The following is a 17,999-nucleotide window of genomic DNA, read 5'->3' as shown; positions in this document are numbered from 1 at the left end:
ACACATCACACAGATAACACATATCACACAGATCACACACGGATAACACACATCACAAACAGATAACACATATCACACAGATCATACACATCACACAGATCACATACAGATAACACACATCATACACAGATAACACACACAGATCACATACAGATAACACACATCACACACAGATAACACACACACATCACACACACATCACACACACATATCACACACATCACACAGATCACACACAGATAACACACACACATCACACACACATATCACACACATCACACAGATCACACACAGATAACACACACACACATCACACACAGATAACACACATCACACACACACATCACACACACACACACATCACACACATCACACACATCAAACACACACACACACATCTCACACACACACATCACCCACACTCACACACACTCACACACACACACACACACACACACACACACATCACACACACACATCACACGCACACACACACACATCACACACATGCACACACACACACACACATCACACATCACACACACACACACACACACACACACATCACACACATCACACACACATCACACATCACACATACACACATCACACACACACACATCACACACACATCACACATACACACACATCACACACACACCACCCACCCACACACATCACACACACACACACACATCACACACACACACACACACACATCACACACACATCAAACACACACACACACACACACACACACACATGCACACGCACACATCACACACACACATCACACACACACACACACACACACACATCACACACACATACACACACACATACACACATCACACACACATCACACATACACACATCACACACACATCACACACACATACACACACACATCACACACACATCACACATACACACATCACACACACATCACACACACACATCACACCCACACACATCACCCACATCTCACACACACACACACATCACATACATCAGTCTGGCTGCACCCAACTGGGACAGGGACGAGGTTTACCAAGTGGCACAGAGGGGCGTGGCCCAGCCCAGCCTGCCGCTAACTTGATGGGTTCAGCCATGCATGCTCACAGAATGTGACAGCAGAGATGGATGAAGAGGAGACCCTGGACTCTATGGAATCCCATGGTCAACATTAAGACACGTCTGCCATCTAGAAGCACTTCTCTGCCCCGTCTTTCCCCCCATCTTGGCTGCTGCCAAATGCTCAGAGGAGGAGATCTATGAGTAGAGTTGGCTGGCTGCGGTCAGGACTGTTTGGTAAGCTGGCTGGGAGAAGAGCGAGTGGGAGGGCTGTGTTCTTCATATGTCTACCTGAGATCAGAGCTGAGCAGACCTCCGAGGAGCGCAAATCTCCGGCACCTTGCTCCAGATGCAATGGCTGGACTAGACAGGCACTACATAACAGAGATCCGATCATGGCACAATCCATGCCATCCACTTTGCAGAGCTTGCTGGGCTGGCATGGGGCTGCAGGCAGGGGATCCAAAGTGTACAGACTGTGTTGTCTGCTGCTGGACTTCCAGCCACTTCTATAGACATGTGAGCCTCACTCTATAGTGACAGCTGGGGACACATTGTAACCCCAGTACACCACATAGGAATACATTGGATGCCTTGATCTTTATTTCAGTATATATATATATATATGTATATATATGTATATATATATATATATATATATATATATATATATATATATATATATATATATGTATATATATATATATATATATATATATATATATACATACGCATAATGCACATATGTATATTACATATAACACAAACATTATACAATTTTCTTGTTCAGTCTGCTTTAGAGTTACATTTATTATGTAGTGCAAGGGCCTGCCTGATTGCATAAAAATTGAAAGTGTTGAGGTCTGACCTCATATTATATGGGTTTTTTTTTGGTAAATAAAGTAAAGGAAAATTGTACAAGAAAATTGTATGTATGGACAGCCCATAGCTATACATTCAAAAAGACACGGTATATGCAAACAAATATAAAAAAATAGAACATGCGTATAGACAAGGGATGTAAATATATAGATAGACAGACAGACACAGACAGATGGATAGATAGATAGATAGATAGATAGATAGATAGATAGATAGATAGATAGATAGATAAAAATAGATAGATAGATAGATAGATAGATAGATAGATAGATAGATAGATAGATAGATAGATAGATAGATAGATTGACAGATCCACATAAACAGAACATACTCATAGTTATACATTCTAAAAATACATGATAGATGCAAAGAGATATAAATAGATAGATAGATAGATAGATAGATAGATAGATAGATAGATAGATAGATAGATAGATTGAGTGACAGATCCACATAAACAGAACATACTCATAGTTATACATTCTAAAAATACATGATAGATGCAAAGGGATATAAATAAATAGATAGATAGATAGATAGATAGATAGATAGATAGATAGATAGATATTTAGATAGATAGATAGATAGATAGATAGATAGATAGATAGATAGATAGATAGATAGATAGATAGATAGATGGATGGATAGATAGATACATAGATAGACTGACAGGTAGTTAGACAGATATGCATATATGTACATGTTCAGTTATTAGGTATATTACATTATGCACACAAGTGTATTTACATCAAAAATCGAATACAATTATTATGGGTTGTTGGTCAGACCTGTTGCATTACATTTGCACTATTATGCCAATAAAATAATCCACTAGTGTAAAGTATGTACTTCATACTCCCTGTGGACAGGCACCTATAGATAGCAAAGTAGTATATCTACAGCAGGAATAAATAAAAAGCAACATGAAGAGTACAAATGAGTAATTGTGCTCCGATGTCTGATTTGCCCCCAGCTCTGTAGGCATCCGTTGACCTGGCACTATTTCTCCTGGTTCAGCACTTCTAGACTTGCTGAGATAAGCATGTCCCAGAGGTGGCACACAGACATGTAAAGCAGGGGGGATTTGCTACATACATTTGTTGTTGATGCAACCGCATTCATATATTTCATGGGCTGCTGCTAGCCTGAGAGCACCCAAATATTCCTATATCTCCCCTGGGCAATAATAATCCCACAATAATGGGGCTGGGTGCTGCACTGTACCCCTCTCTTTGTAGGATGATATGTGACTGTGATCAGAGAACATTCCTGTATTAGAGGAACATAGAATGATGGGTAAACCAGGAGATGTTAACAATTTTCTCAGAATATGGGAAAACTCCAATAAAATGACCATAAAATCATATAACACAATTGTGTGCTCCATGTTATGGAAAGAAATGATTTGTTACAAATCGATCAGTGTGTGTTCACTGCTCTCCAACCTTTTCTAAGCTCGTTGTTGATTCACCATTCAGGGATATGAAAAAAGAAAAATAGAAGTGGCTAATGAGCTAAAAAAAAATAACTGTACTTAAATGTTATATTTTTATTTTGTTTCATACCTTTAAATAATATATGTAATCAATTTAACCTAGGGATCTATATATTTATACTAACTAAGTAAATACAGGGTTTGTGCAATGTTCTCATCGAATTTCCATTATAAACAATAAAGTATCATATCTATACATTGGGGCGTGTAGAAATGAAATTAGCAATTCTCTCCCTATCCTAGGCGATACTAGCACACTTCAAGCACCTAATTTGATTTAGTAGAAATAGAAATATCATTTTTTTTTTTGAATATTAGGAGTGAATACAGGCTAGAATGGCCAATCATTAGTAAATAACCTCTTATATCTGTGTATGTACACAGCAGTCAGATCCGACCTGATGGGTGATTAGGAGGTACTGGACTCCAGTGATTTTTATAATATTATTATTTCATTGTTTTCACCCATGTAACTTTTCCAAAGGGTTCAAAAGCCAAGCCCTGTGCTTCCAATAACACTCCTAAACCCCTCTATAGATCCTACAATTGTACAACCGACTTTACTACTCAAGTGTGTCAGGAAAAAATAATTGTTTCTTTAAAATTTAAAAATTTAAAATGTTTTATTTAATCCAATAACGCTCCTAAACCCCTCAATAGATCCTACACTTGTACAATCGACTTTACTACTCAAGCATCAGGAAAAAAAAATTGTTTCTTTAAAATTTAAAATTGTTAAAAAATGTATTTAATCCAATAACACTCCTAAACCCCTCTATAGATCCTACAATTGTACAATCGACTTTACTACTCAAGCATCAGGACAAAAAAATAATTGTTTCTTTAAAATTTAAAATTGTTAAAAAATGTATTTAATCCAATAACACTCCTAAACCCCTCTATAGATCCTAAAATTGTACAATCGAATTTACTTCTCAAGTGTGTTAGGAAAAAATAATTGTTTCTTTAAAATTTTAACATTTTAAAAATGTAATTTAATCCAATAACACTCCTAAACCCCTCTATAGATCTTACAATTGTACAATCAACTTTACTACTCAAGTGTGTCGGAAAAAAATAACAGTTTCTTTAAAATTTAAATTTTTTATTGTTTTCTATTTTGTGGTTTCTCTGGACTTTAGAACTATGTTCTGAATTCTAATACTCCAGAAAGGGGTTGGGAAAGTTTGCATCTTTAATAATTGAATTAGTTAATTAAGGGATTGAGCACACCACATATTGTACATGTGTAAACTTCTTCTTTAAAACTCTGATCACTGTGATAACAAAAGTGGAGAGCCTTATGAAAACAGTGTGTGTCTGTGCTGTAGAGAAAGTGAGGTGTCTGCTGCAATGTGAGCATCTGACAGTCTGCTCTATTAATGCTCCATTCTCCCCACAGCAGCCCCGACCTCCTGCATTGTGCCATAGGTAAGTGTCAGCCTCTAGGTCACACTCCTAGTGCTAACCTGTCATTACATTGCTTCCAAAGAGGAGCAAAGTCCTTCACATATTCCCAAATGACACTCACTTTATTATTGTAATAATACATTGAGGAGCAGGGATTAATAGTCTGTAGGGATCAGCCTCTCATTTATAAAAAAAAAAATGTCATATGAGAAATTCCAGTGATCGGAATGATACATTTAAACTACATTTATAAATAATCAGGAGAGGTTTATTATAACATTTACATTGTTTCCATATAGTCAAAGAATGAATTGTCTCTGGATGTGGAATTCGACAATAGTTTGCTATGTTCATGTGAGATTTAATTGTGTAAAATTCACCATCAACGAAAAAGTATATAAAAAAAATCTATTTATTTTAATTTTTTTATTATTATAATGATTGTATCTAATATACTCTGTTGTGATTGGCTGTCAAATATTCAGGTCTTTTATATTTACTTATATAGGCAGCCCTAAGAATTGTTTTCAACAGTGTTTCTTGTTTGGGTATATTGTTGTTGTTAATTATTTTGATGTTTTAGTCCGACAAAAATATATTTATAATATATATATATATATATATATATATATATATATATATATATATATATATATATATATAAATATAAATATAGTTTTGTCTGACTAGAAAATTAAAATAATTGACAACATATATATATATATATATATATATATATATATATATATATATATATATATATATATATATATATATATATATATATATATATATAATATAAATATATTTTTGTCTGACTAAAAAATCTAAATAATTAACAACAACAATATACCCAAACAAGAAACACGATTGAAAACAATTCCGAGGGCTGCCTATATAAATATAGTAAATATTATTATTAATGTTATGTAAACCATGCATATCAAAAATGCTACATACACATAATGAGGTAAGAGATAGTGGTACAAAGCAGAGACATACAGAAAAGTTGCATAATAGGTGACATTCTGCACCAAAGTCATATGCATTTATAGGTACTATGAATGCAAAAGAAACACATATACCTAAAATATCCTGATAGTTTTAAAGAAGATAATGCCCAGAACTCTGGTGGGCATACATGATTATTACTATTATTATCATCTTGTAATTATAAGAATACCAATTAATAATAATAATTAATAGTAGCAGTAGTAGTAATAATATTAATAATAATAATAATAATGTACATCTACTACGTACATTTTTTTCTTGTCAAATGTCAAATTTCCGAATTGTAGAACCCAAACTGTCAGGTCTTTGGAGCTATTCCTAGCATTACTCTGCAGCTGCCAACTGTCCCTCCTGCCTAGATCCCCCTGTCCTTCTCTGCATCTGTCTGTTTTGTAAGTTTGATATAAACTTTTATATTTTTTATATTCATAGATATACTACACAGCTACCAAAAACTTTTAAATGGTGGTAATATTAGGCTACTGAAAATGATTCTGTTACTGTTACTAATACAAAGTGGGGTTATCCTCAGCAATAATTGAGTCTCTTTGTGTAACATTTGGGTATTAGAAGTAGTACTATTTTCAATGGCTTGTGTTAATCTTGTGCTGGTGACTGTACAAGCAGAAATATGTCTTTTGCTCACAAATTGACATTTTTGTTTCTAATTTCTTTTTGTTTCTGAAATGATTGGAGATACCATGAGACTTGATGGAGATTTGAGTTCTGTCCAGAATAATGTGTTCTGCAATGTGTCAGTCCCTCTTGTCAATCATGGCATCTCCTTCTTTCCCAGTTTTGAGGTATATACAAAATTGTAGTTTTAATGTCAGAGTACATACAATCTGTCATCAAATCTTCGCCATCAAATCAAATATTATTTCTTTTTAGGGTTCTCAGCAAATTCACATTTTTTTTTTTTCAATTGTGGTACTTAAATGTCTGCACAAAATTACAGAAACAGCAGAAACATCAGTTAATCACACTGCCAAATACAACTTCAAATAAAGAATATGTCAGCTTTATCATAAAGGACCTAAATAGAGTTCATTTATGGCAGGTGAGAATTTTCACTTAGAAAAGTGAATGTTCACTCAGCTCAGCAAGTGGATGTGAGTGGATGTTCACATCAAACATCCAATCTTATTGAAGCAAGCAATGTATATATATTTTTTCATTTTTCTTGCACGTCTGGGTATTAAAAGTAAACACATGTTGGCCTTATTCACTAAGCTTTACCCCTAAAGGGGTTTGTCAATTAGCCATTAGATGTGTGAGTTTTAAAGGCAATATGAGTCAGCTATCAAAGTTCCAATGATGCCAAATAGTAAGCAAAATGCAACTCCCTTCCAACCCAAAAATATTAAGAGGCAAAAAAAAAAAAAAAAAAAAAAAGCAGAGGTCCTTAGTTCAAGTTTACATTTAGGATTAGACAGATAGATTGGGCAGCTCCCACAGACCTGATCATAATACGTTTGGATTTAGATATTCTTCAAAGGGGTGTTAAACCCAAAAGCAAACATTTATTATTTTGCAGCTTACAAATTCTTAGGCTGATGGCTGCATTAATTTTCTTTTTTAGGCTTGATTTCTTATAGTTTCAACTGGTGATCCAGCCAGCAAGTCTATTGTTTTTCAAAAGCACAAGCTCTCCAACAGTTACAGAGATGAGGCATGCCATTTAACACTGCCAGGGGTGCTTAAAATGATCAAATTGTATTTTTTTTATGTAAAACCCATATGCAAAAAGGAAAAAAAAACAGTTTGCTGTAACTGATTATAAAGATAGAGACGGGGCTTGGCTTTAATTTGTTAATGTATTTACATCTGCTAATATATTTAATCCTCCCCCAGACTGACAAAGCGGCTGTCTACTGTGTCCCATGGGGGCACTCTAATACAGGGATTGTGTTACTGGCCAGATCACCAGGTGAAAACAGAGGGAGGAATGTCAGATTTACATACATTGCTGCTACTGCAGATGGAGGTGTATGTAGAAGCCTGCATTGATGCCAACATATAACATACATCGGTGTCAGAGAAAGAATTAAGGCACTTTTTTTTTCTTAGTTTTGGATAGGATAGGGTCTGGGGCCACCCTGGATAAAATTGTCCTTTCATTTATCCTGGTGCTCACTAAAACCCAAGGCAGAAAGTAAGGGGAAATCCTACATTTCAGAGTTGTCATGAGAGCAAGAGGTAAGAGGAAATTATCCAAATGGGACAAATGTTCTGGTGACAACTAAGATAACAATTCCCCTCAGTTGTCAGCAATGTGTTCTCACTTCCTGTTGCGTCTCCAAGGCAGGAAGTAGAGGGAAATCTCCCCAGCCAAATAAATATTTAGGGAATTTACCTCTACTCTACCCAAAGCTCTTGTGATTTTGGTTTCCTTGCAGTTAAATGAACTATCCATTTTGCACAAGAGATGAGACAAATATCAACTGAAAAACTGCACAACATATAGTTATAACTAATGCAGAATAACTGGGCCTCAGTTAGGTCTGCAGTACATATGTGAGTTGAGTACACACTCAAAGTCGGTTCAATAGAAACAGACTCACATTCGGCCCGTGTGTACTGCAGCCGGACTGACAGAAGCCCGCAGTTCGGCCAGCTTCTGTTGATGGTGTATGACCAAAAATGTATGCCGACTAGCTCCCGATCAGCGCTCTCAGCCAATGGCTGAAAGCGTTGACCGGAGTGTTGTGGCGGGGGCTGTCCCTCTGTCAGAACACAATGGCACAGCAGGGGAGATTGCTGTACTAACATTGTATAGTTAGTACAGTGGCTCCTGCGGAGCTGTCAGATTTTTTTCATTCAGCCCTGCTGGGTTGAATGAAAAAAAAACTACTAGTGTGTAATAGGCTTAAGGCTCCTTTCACACCTTGGCATTTTGGGATCGCAGCAGCCTGTGATCTCAAACAGTACTACAATAAAAAACAACACAGGTTCAGGTGCCATTCTTTTCAATGGCAGCTAAAATGCATTGCAGTTTTGCTGCAGTTGTCGTGCGATTTATTGTGCGGAAATCTTGACAAATTGCATCCCTTGAAGCTTGTCGCCCAAAAAGGAGCTTCTTTTGGGTGATAAGCTTCATGCCATGCAGTTTTGAAAAAAATGGCACCTGAACCTGTGTTTTGGGATTGTAGTGCATTTTGAGATTGCGGGCAGAATCGCAGCTATTCTGCCAGAATCTCAAAATGGTGTGAATGGAGCCTAAGGGTATCCATGATGAGATATCACCTTCAGAATGTTGGGCTGTAGGATATCTGCCTATCCTCAGATAGGTTTTATATGTCCCAGTGCTGGTACAATAATTTTACAAGCTTTGCCTAGCACTAGTATATGCTAAGAATCTTTAGATTTTCTAAATGTTGGAAAAAAATCTTGTTATAACAATTTTACGCACTTGTTATGTATCTCTACAGCGTTTATTTATGGCAAATTATGTTTAATTCTGTGTCACTGCATATTTTCTTTGTGTAAGTATGATTATACTAAGAATTTACATTTACAAATGTCAAAGGAGTGGATGCTCACCTCTCTCTGTATCTTCATATACTTGATACAGGTTGCAGGGTTGATCCACACTCATACTGCAGCCTACATTCTTTGAATATGTAGAGATACAAACATGATTGCTTTGCTGCTCACCATTGAAGCCACTGGTACAATTGACATACAGTAAATCCTTGGTTTGAGAGTAACTTGGTTTGAGAGCATTTTGTAAGACAAGCAACATTTTTAAATATACAATTTTTGATATACAAGTGATGTCTCGAGATACAAGTAGCATTATGTCACAACTGAGTATAAAAGAGAAGAGAGGTGCCTCTAAGTGTAGCAATATGGTTACATTTAATGAAGGTACAACATTTAGCAACTTACATGGTTGATGATTAAAACAGGCACATATACGTAAGCAGGCATCTGGGGTAAAGATGTCCACATGGACCGTCCTCCGCACCACCATCGACCTCATCCCTTCCACGCTGTACTCCACGAGCGCTTGAAGCCTCACTTACTTGCCGATCACGATTGCACACTGACAGCAGTAAGAGAATCACTATTATTCCATTATTTCTTATGGGGAAATTTGTTGAAATACAAGTGCTTTGGATTACAAGCATGTTTATGGAACTAATTATGCTCTCAATCCAAGGTTTTACTGTATCTGCATTACATTTGCTGCACTTTGAGGGAGCACATCCAAAGCATGCAGCAGTTTGAGTGGGTTTTATATAGCTACATTGATAGGAGTCTAATTCCACGTACGTATGAGAGGAATGTCCGACAGAAAAAGTCAGACGGAAGCTTTTCATCATATATGCAGATCGTGTGTATGCCTCATCTGAGTTTGTTTTACGAAAATTCTGACGGACCTAGAAATAGAACATGTTTTAAATATTTCCGACAGGACCAAGTCCTATCAAGAAAACTGCTTGTCTGTATGCTGTTCCGACGGACCAAAAACAACGCATACTCTGAAGCAAGTATGAGACGGAAGGTATTGGCTACTGGCTATTGAACTTCCTTTTTCTAGTCCCGTCGTACGTGTTGTACGTCACCGAGTTCTTGACGATTGAACTTTGGGGTATACGCACGACAGTTTCAGTGGAATTCCGTCAAAACTCCGTCTGAAAAACCTTCAGAGTTTATTCCGACGGGAAAACCAGTCGTGTGTACGCGGCATTATGGTATTCATCAAACTCACATTGCAGTTTGAAAAGCTCTCGTTTTTTGGCCTGTAGTTTTCAGTAGCGTTGTCTGTTACAAAAAAAAGTGTTAGCCCTTGTACACACGGTCGGACATTCCGATGGAAAATGTCTGATCTGACCGTATTGTCGGATAATCTGACCGTGTGTGGGCTCCATCTGACTGTTTCCGCTGGAATATCCGACCGACAAAGTTTTAGAGCTGGGCTATAAAATTTTCCGACAACATGATCCGATCGGACTTTGTCCGATCGTTTGTAGAGAATTCCAATTGGACAAAGTGCCATGGATGCTCAGATCAAATTCCTAGACCAAAGCTTAGTGGCTACTAGCCTGAACGTAGTTCCGTCATAAGGAAATAACGTCATCACGTCCTGAACAATTGGATTTTCCGACAACTTTGTCCGACCGTGTGTATGCAACACCAGTTTCGGACAAAATCCAAAATTTGATGGATTTTGTTGTCGGAATGTCCGACCGTGTGTACAAGGGCTTACAGTAATGACTTTGATGAAAGCTCCCAATTACTGATGCTTGTTCAGTTGCAGTTACCCACTTAACTGAAATCGGTATTATTTATAAGTCCAAATTCTAAAATTTTCTTGTAAATGAAATGTTGATATCAATATGTATTTATTCGAAAATATCAACATTATACTATATAATAATACTACTAACAAACACAATCTGCACCTTCAATATGAAATCTAGTGCATTCTGGGGCACTGAAAACAGACTTTCATGTTGGTCAAAAGATGGACTTTTGGGATTCCACAATGTACTTTGAGAGATTCTCTGTTGGTGATTCAGATGATTTAAAAAAAAAATAGTGTTTACATTTCATGATTGTGAAGTGGTAATTATGTCTGGAAGGCATCTAATGGTAAAAGAGTTCACTTGTACTTGAGTTGTATCTACATAATTATACATATAGAAAACCGAATTAATCTTTTTCAGTATTATAAAGCAGGACAATAATTGATTTTTTGTAACTGGTAATCTCGTTTTTATTGTTAAGATGGTCTTATACTGTGCTAGGGTTTTTACCCCAGGGGAATGTTTAGAAGGCTGGACATTTGACATGTTACAAGTTAAGAATCAACACAGAATACAAATTATTTTGTGACTCAATGCAATTTTAATGCTGGTCCAGGAAAGCCACGTTTAAGTAAAATATAGAAAATAAAATTACAGAAAAAATACATCTACAGTATACATGAGCTTGATTGGGTATGTGTAGAGTAAAAAAAAAACATAGCTTGCTGAGCCAACATAAAAAAATAGTCCTTATGTAAGTAAATGCCTCCCATTACACCTCACAAAATTGCCCAGGAAGACATGTGCTGAGTAAATAGGGGGTTCGGGTTTGCCACTACCATGGGTTCAAAGCAAATCCTGGGAGCACACGATTGGCCATTCTGGCTATTTATGTGCAGATTCACCCAGGAAAATGTTTTCAATGCAAACCTCAATGCACTGCACAACATTTGAATTATTGCCATCAGGCTATGAAGGGTCAATAATGGGGCTGTTGGTTAAGCCAACCTCCCTCACTATATCAGGAGTGGCACAGAACAGCCATTGATTTACTAAAACTGGAGAGTGCAAAATCTGGTGCAGCTCTGCATAGAAACCAATCAGCTTCTAGTTTTCTTTGTCAAAACTCAAAGTGATACTAAAATCTTGTTCTTTTCTGCTTAAAAATACCAAACATTTTATACTTACCTGCTCTGTGAAATGGTTTTACACAGAGCAGCCCAGATCCTCCTTTTCGCAGACCCCTCTTCAGCTCTCCTGGTCCCTCCCTCCTGATGAGTGCCCCCACAGCAAGCAGCTTGCTATGGGGGCACCCAAACCAAGCTGAAGCTCCATCTATCCATTCAGAGAAGGAGCTGTAACTAGGCCCAGCCCCTATCTTTCCTCATGGGCTCACTAACTTTAATTTTCAGCAGTGGGAGTCAGTGGCACTCCTCTGCTGTCTCAGCAAATGGGGAGAAGAGTCCTGAGCAACCAAGTCTCTTCTGCAGCGTAGAGATGGGCTAAAGTAAGTATTAGGGGGGCCGAGGAGGATCTTAATGCATAGAATGCATTAATCAAAATCTCCAATATTATCCTAAATGTAATAATACTAACAAACAAACAAAATCTGTACCTTTGATAAAAAAAAATCTAATAGCAAACATTTTCCTATTTCTTCAAATTGACACCAGTTCATGGGCCACTTGTCCACTGGAATTAACACATTTTAGTTTGATAAATATCCAGATACTTTTTTTTTAGTTTTAGATAGAATAGTTAATGGGTAAAATGTCTTTTATTTTTATTTTTCCGGACTGTGTTGCTATGGGGAGATATTCCTTGCTTCTTGTCTCTGTCTCAGAGGCACAAGAAGTGAAAGGAAATCTCTCAAATGAAGGAAATCCTTTTTCATAAGGTTGTTAGTGGAAAAGTTGCCCCCTCCATTTCTGTTCCAGTGACAACATTGGATTTTTATTTACCTTCAGGCTTGGTGTCTCTATTTTCAAAATGTGTATAATAACCTATGTAGAGGCGTAATTATATCCTTCAGGGCCCCGGTGCAAGAAACCATGAAGGGCCCCCCTAACATCCCCCCTTTTCCATCCAAGCCCTGGGCTTCCAGTTCTGGCAAGGTCACCCGCTCGGCGACCCGGATCCCGGCAGCTCAGGGATCTCTCAATCTTGGGAGCAGCAGGTTGCTTGGTGTTCCGTGATGTCAAGGTGTGTTCCCAAGCAGCTCAATGTGGAGCTGGAAGAGAGAGGCACAGGAGCAGCAGAGGGAAGCTAAATAGGAGGAGAAATTGGGTGGTAACATATAGAGGAATCGATTCCTGCCTCCTGAAGCTGCTGAATGCCCACGGGAGAGAAAGGAGGAGAAGTGGGCATTCGGTGGCTGCAGGAGGCGGGGATCAATTCCACTATATGCTATTCAGCTGTACAGGGAGGCCTCATGGGCCATCTGGAGCATGGGGCTGGGTCGCAAGTGCGACCCTTGCGATCCCTGTAGCTACAACCCTGTACCTTTGTTGTGACTGGCTGCTGGTTTTGAAAATATTGACAGATAATGGAAAAACCTGTAATTTTAAATGATTTTTGCTGTAGGACATATTTTTATATTGTCATGGATCAGTGCTCATCAATGCCCCCTATCCCTGCACGTCAGTGCCACTTATCAGTGCTCATCAGTGCTGCCTATCAGTACCCATCAGCAGGACTCTGAGCTGAGAGCATCTCTCTCATACAGCTCAGAGCCTGCACTGACAGTTCCCACTCCCTCCTCCCTCCCACAGACAGGACAGGAGAGAGCTGATCTGCTCCTTCTCCTCCCGCCTCTCTCCTCCTGTGTGCCCTATGGAAAGTGTTAAGCTAAGCAGCTGAATGATCAAACTCAGCTGCTTAGATTTACAGTTTCTGTGGTGCACACAGGTGGAGAGGGGTGGAAGGAGAAGGAGCAGATCTGCTCTCTCCTGTCCTGTCCGTGCGAGGGGGGGGGGGGGGACTGTCTGTGCAGGCTCTGAGCCATATGAGAGATACGCTCTCAAATCAAATTCCTGCAGCAAGCAACCCCGCTGGGCCCCCCTACAGTGGCAGGATGCTATGGCAGCCTATCCCCCTTCATAGAGCTGGAAGAGAGGTGCCCAGGAGCAGCAGAGAGAAGCTGGATAAGAGGGGCAATGGGGCGGTAACATATAGAGGAATCGATTCCTGCCTCCTGCAGCTGCTGAATGCCTGCGGTAGGGAAAGGAGGAGAAGCGGGTATTCAGCGGCTGCAGGAGGTGTGGATTTATTGCGCTGTATGCCTCTATTCAGCTGTACACAGGGGCCCTGGAGCATGGGGGCTGGTCGCAAGTGCAACCCCTGTAGCTACAACCATGTACGTTTGTTGTGACTGGCTGCTGGTTGTGAAAATATTGACAGATAATGGAAAAACCTGTAATTTTAAGTGATTTTTGCTGAAGGACATGTTTTTTTATTGTCATGAATAAAGTAGAGAATGGGAAAACTTGCTAGCTTAATTTGCTTACTTATTGTTCCTATTAATGGGAGCTTTTTCACCTTCCATTTAATTTTGTGGTGGATTTGAGTTTAGTGGTCACTTTTAGCTTCTGTCCAGTCCATACAATTTTGTTTTTGCTGCAAGGTTTCCCTTTAATAAATAGTTACATAGGTAGTTACATGATTGGTAAAGTACTAAGGTTGAATAAAGACACCAGTCCATCCAGTTCAACCTTTCACTTTAAGACAGAACCGATTCTCGACCAGCTTCATTGACTGGCTGCGTGTCTACTTTAGAGAACTTAGGTCAAGGGTGCCCAACCAGTGGCCTGGGGGCCACATGTGGCCCACGGAGCCCTCTGATGTGGCCCGCGACCTTCTGTGGGATGGCAGATTAGCAAGCCCAGATCGTAGGTTGCAGACCCGCCATCCTAGAGCATCTGTGTTGTTAATGAAGCCGGCAAAGCAAGCAACTGTGGAGCAGAGCTGTATAAGCTGATGCTTCCTATATATTGCCGTCTATTGCCACAGGCAGAGTGATGCCAAATGCACTCTGCCAGGAACAGCAACAGCAGGCAATACCTGAATGGAAGACTGTTATTAAAGGTCAGTTTATTACTAAAATTGCAATGTATATATGGGCATATCTGTGAAGTGGTTACTGGGCTAGTTACCTGCACTGAGGCATAGACTTCTGTTATTACCTGCGGGTTTGGTGAGCTTTCAGAAAGTGCACCACACCTGCAGGATATAATAGAAGTCTACGGCAAAGTGTAGCTATACCATAGGAAAGACACCGGTGCACTGCGCTGCATTAGTGTGAAAGGCCCCTTTCACACAATCGGTCCAACTCAAGCCCTCCATTCACCTCTATGAAACGGCAGATGTAAACAGATTTGTGTCCTTTTACACCCGCCTACTTCCAATCTGATTCGCAAAAAAACAAAACAAACAAAAAACAGAAGGGGATCAATCCCCTTCCGTAAGGGTTGGATCGGAGGACCCATAGAGTAGAGTGGGCTGTGTCCGTGTCCACTCTGCATGGACCTGTCATCTGCCTGCTCTGCTCATTGTGACCAGTTACCAAGTCGCTTAAGTGGCCCTCGCTCTTCAAAAGGTTGGGCACCCCTGCCTTAGGTTAAACAGTTTCCTCTCAATGCAAGAGTCACCAAAGATTTGAATATTGCAACTACACAAGGTATGCTGTGGTTTCCCATGTTTGACTCACCCACGCTTTTCTGCACTTCCTGTGGCACGCTGGAACCTTAGGCTATGGTTACCCCCAGCAGGCTTTGAGAACTGGGTTTCACTAGTCATACTTTATTTCTGCTCATGTCTAGACTACGTATAGTTTCCTGGAATGTTCGGGGGCTTAATTCTAAAGTGAAACAATCCCTTATGTTTGAATATCTGGCGAGACATAATCCGCATGTGATCCTTCTCCAGGAAACCCACCCCCATGGATCTAGGGTCATGGCCCTTAAGAGAGCGAAAATTGCATATGCCATCTGCTCCACGTACTCCACGTATGCTAGGGGTACATCCATCCTCATAGCGAAATCAGCACCCATCATTATTAAACATATCAAACTCGATCCTAATGGCTGCTTTGTAATTGTCGTGCTTGAACTCCTGGGTAAGTGACTAGTATATATGCAACCTTCACTAAACAGTTTTTTGACCGGGTAATGAGCTCCATACTGGCAATAGCAGAGGGCCCTTTATTAATAGCGGGGGATTTTAATACAGTACTTGATAACTATTGATAGGTTTTGGTGCTCTACATTGCCCCCCACACCCTTGGGTTCTTGTCTGACTCAATTTGATTTAGTGGAGGCCTGGAGATGGAAGCGTGCGGATAAGAGAGAGTATTTGTGTCAGTCAGAATCACATGGTACCTTATCTCGTATTGATCTCTGTCTAGTCTCATCAGATTTGCTCAATATGAAGATTGAGGTCAAGTATCTCCTTAAGGAGGTATCTGATTACTCTCCTTTAATGGTAGACCTTGCCCTGGACTTCCCCTTCTCCTATCTGGTGTGGAGACTAAGTCCTTTGTGGCTAGCTGACCAGGCCGCCGTGGACCAAAGTATGGCCGAAATTAAATCATATTGGATAACTAACAAGCAGAGCGCTTCCACCACGGTGGTCTGGGATGCTTTTAAGGCCACCACATACGGCTCTTTTGCTGCAGCAATTGGGCAAGCCCACAGGGCATCTCAGTCCAGACTGGTGGATGCCGAAATGGATCTCAGGGAGGCGGAGGCTGCATATTCTGCGGTCCCCACCCCTGAGACACACATTACCTGGAAGCACAGGGCCAGGGAACTAGACTTGGTACTTTTGGAGCACAAAGTTGCTGTGACAAAAACAGCCGTTTACTGGCCTATCTCTCCAGACCCAACTATCAGCCATATAGCATCCCGAGAATTAGAAACTCAGAGGGAGTAGTGGTAGAAAAAAACAAAGAGATAATGGATGCATTTGTTGCATTTTATTCCTCATTGTACACTACCAGAGCTCATTACACGATTGTGGAACTGGATGATTACCTATCTGATATCTTGCTACCAAGACTTCAGGATCATCAGGCTTCATTTCTTGATGCCCCTCTAATGACTGAAGAAATTGGGGAAGCCATACAATCCTTTGCCAGAAATAAAACGCCAGGGTTGGATGGATTCCCCATCGAGTGGTACATGCACTTCAGAGAACTACTGATACCTCACCTACTGAGGGTATATAATTTTGCTATGAAAACGGGACAGTTGCCGCCCTCTATGTCAGAGGCGCTGATTGTCCTCATTCCCAAACCCCATAAAGATCACCTGCTCTGTGAATCGCATCGACCGATTTCGGTCATTAATTCAGATATCAAGATTCTGGCCAAGGTGCTCGCCCGGCGTCAGTCATCACTACTATCATTGGAGCAGACCAAACTGGGTACATCCCTGGGCGATCGTCCTCCATCAATTTGTGTAGGCTCTTTACTAATCTGCAAGTTGCTCATGATAATGTGGGATCTCGGGCCGTATTGGCAAAATTTGATTTTGGAGGCACCTTTATCAGGTGGGTGCAGCTACTCTATTCGAACTCTACCCACCACTAGACTAAGAGTAAATGCAGCCATGTCTGATCCCTTTCTGATAAAGAGAGGCACTAGACAGGGATATCCACTGTCGCCGCTGCTATTTGCATTGGCGATAGAACCTCTGGCAGCGCTAACAAGATCCAGTGGGGAGGTAGTGGGCTTGACAATCGGGAGTCTGGAAGAAAAGGTATCTTTATAAGCTGATGAAACGTCTCTCCCGGCCCTGCTGGAAATTATTAGGAGGTTTGGACACTTTTCTAGGTTCCAGGTCAACTGGGACAAATCCCTTATGTTGATGATA

General features: G+C 39.9%; 1 protein-coding gene across 1 annotated transcript in view; it reads left to right on the top strand.

The window, feature by feature from the left end:
* Positions 1-819: 819 nt before the first annotated feature.
* The window catches only part of GJA3 (gap junction protein alpha 3), a 59,171-nt gene continuing 41,991 nt past the window's right edge, over positions 820-17,999 (top strand). The window contains exon 1 of the mRNA XM_077483997.1: positions 820-1,311. The gene's annotated coding sequence lies outside the window, so the exon portion shown is untranslated. The remainder of the gene's footprint in view (positions 1,312-17,999) is intronic.

Source organism: Lithobates pipiens, unplaced genomic scaffold, assembly GCF_037356315.1.
Source record: "Lithobates pipiens isolate NorthernLeopardFrog02 unplaced genomic scaffold, aLitPip1_a1.2 Scaffold_16, whole genome shotgun sequence".
NCBI lineage: Eukaryota > Metazoa > Chordata > Amphibia > Anura > Ranidae > Lithobates > Lithobates pipiens.
The sequence above is the reverse complement of the archived record's forward strand: the minus strand, read 5'-3'. Positions and strand labels throughout refer to the sequence as shown.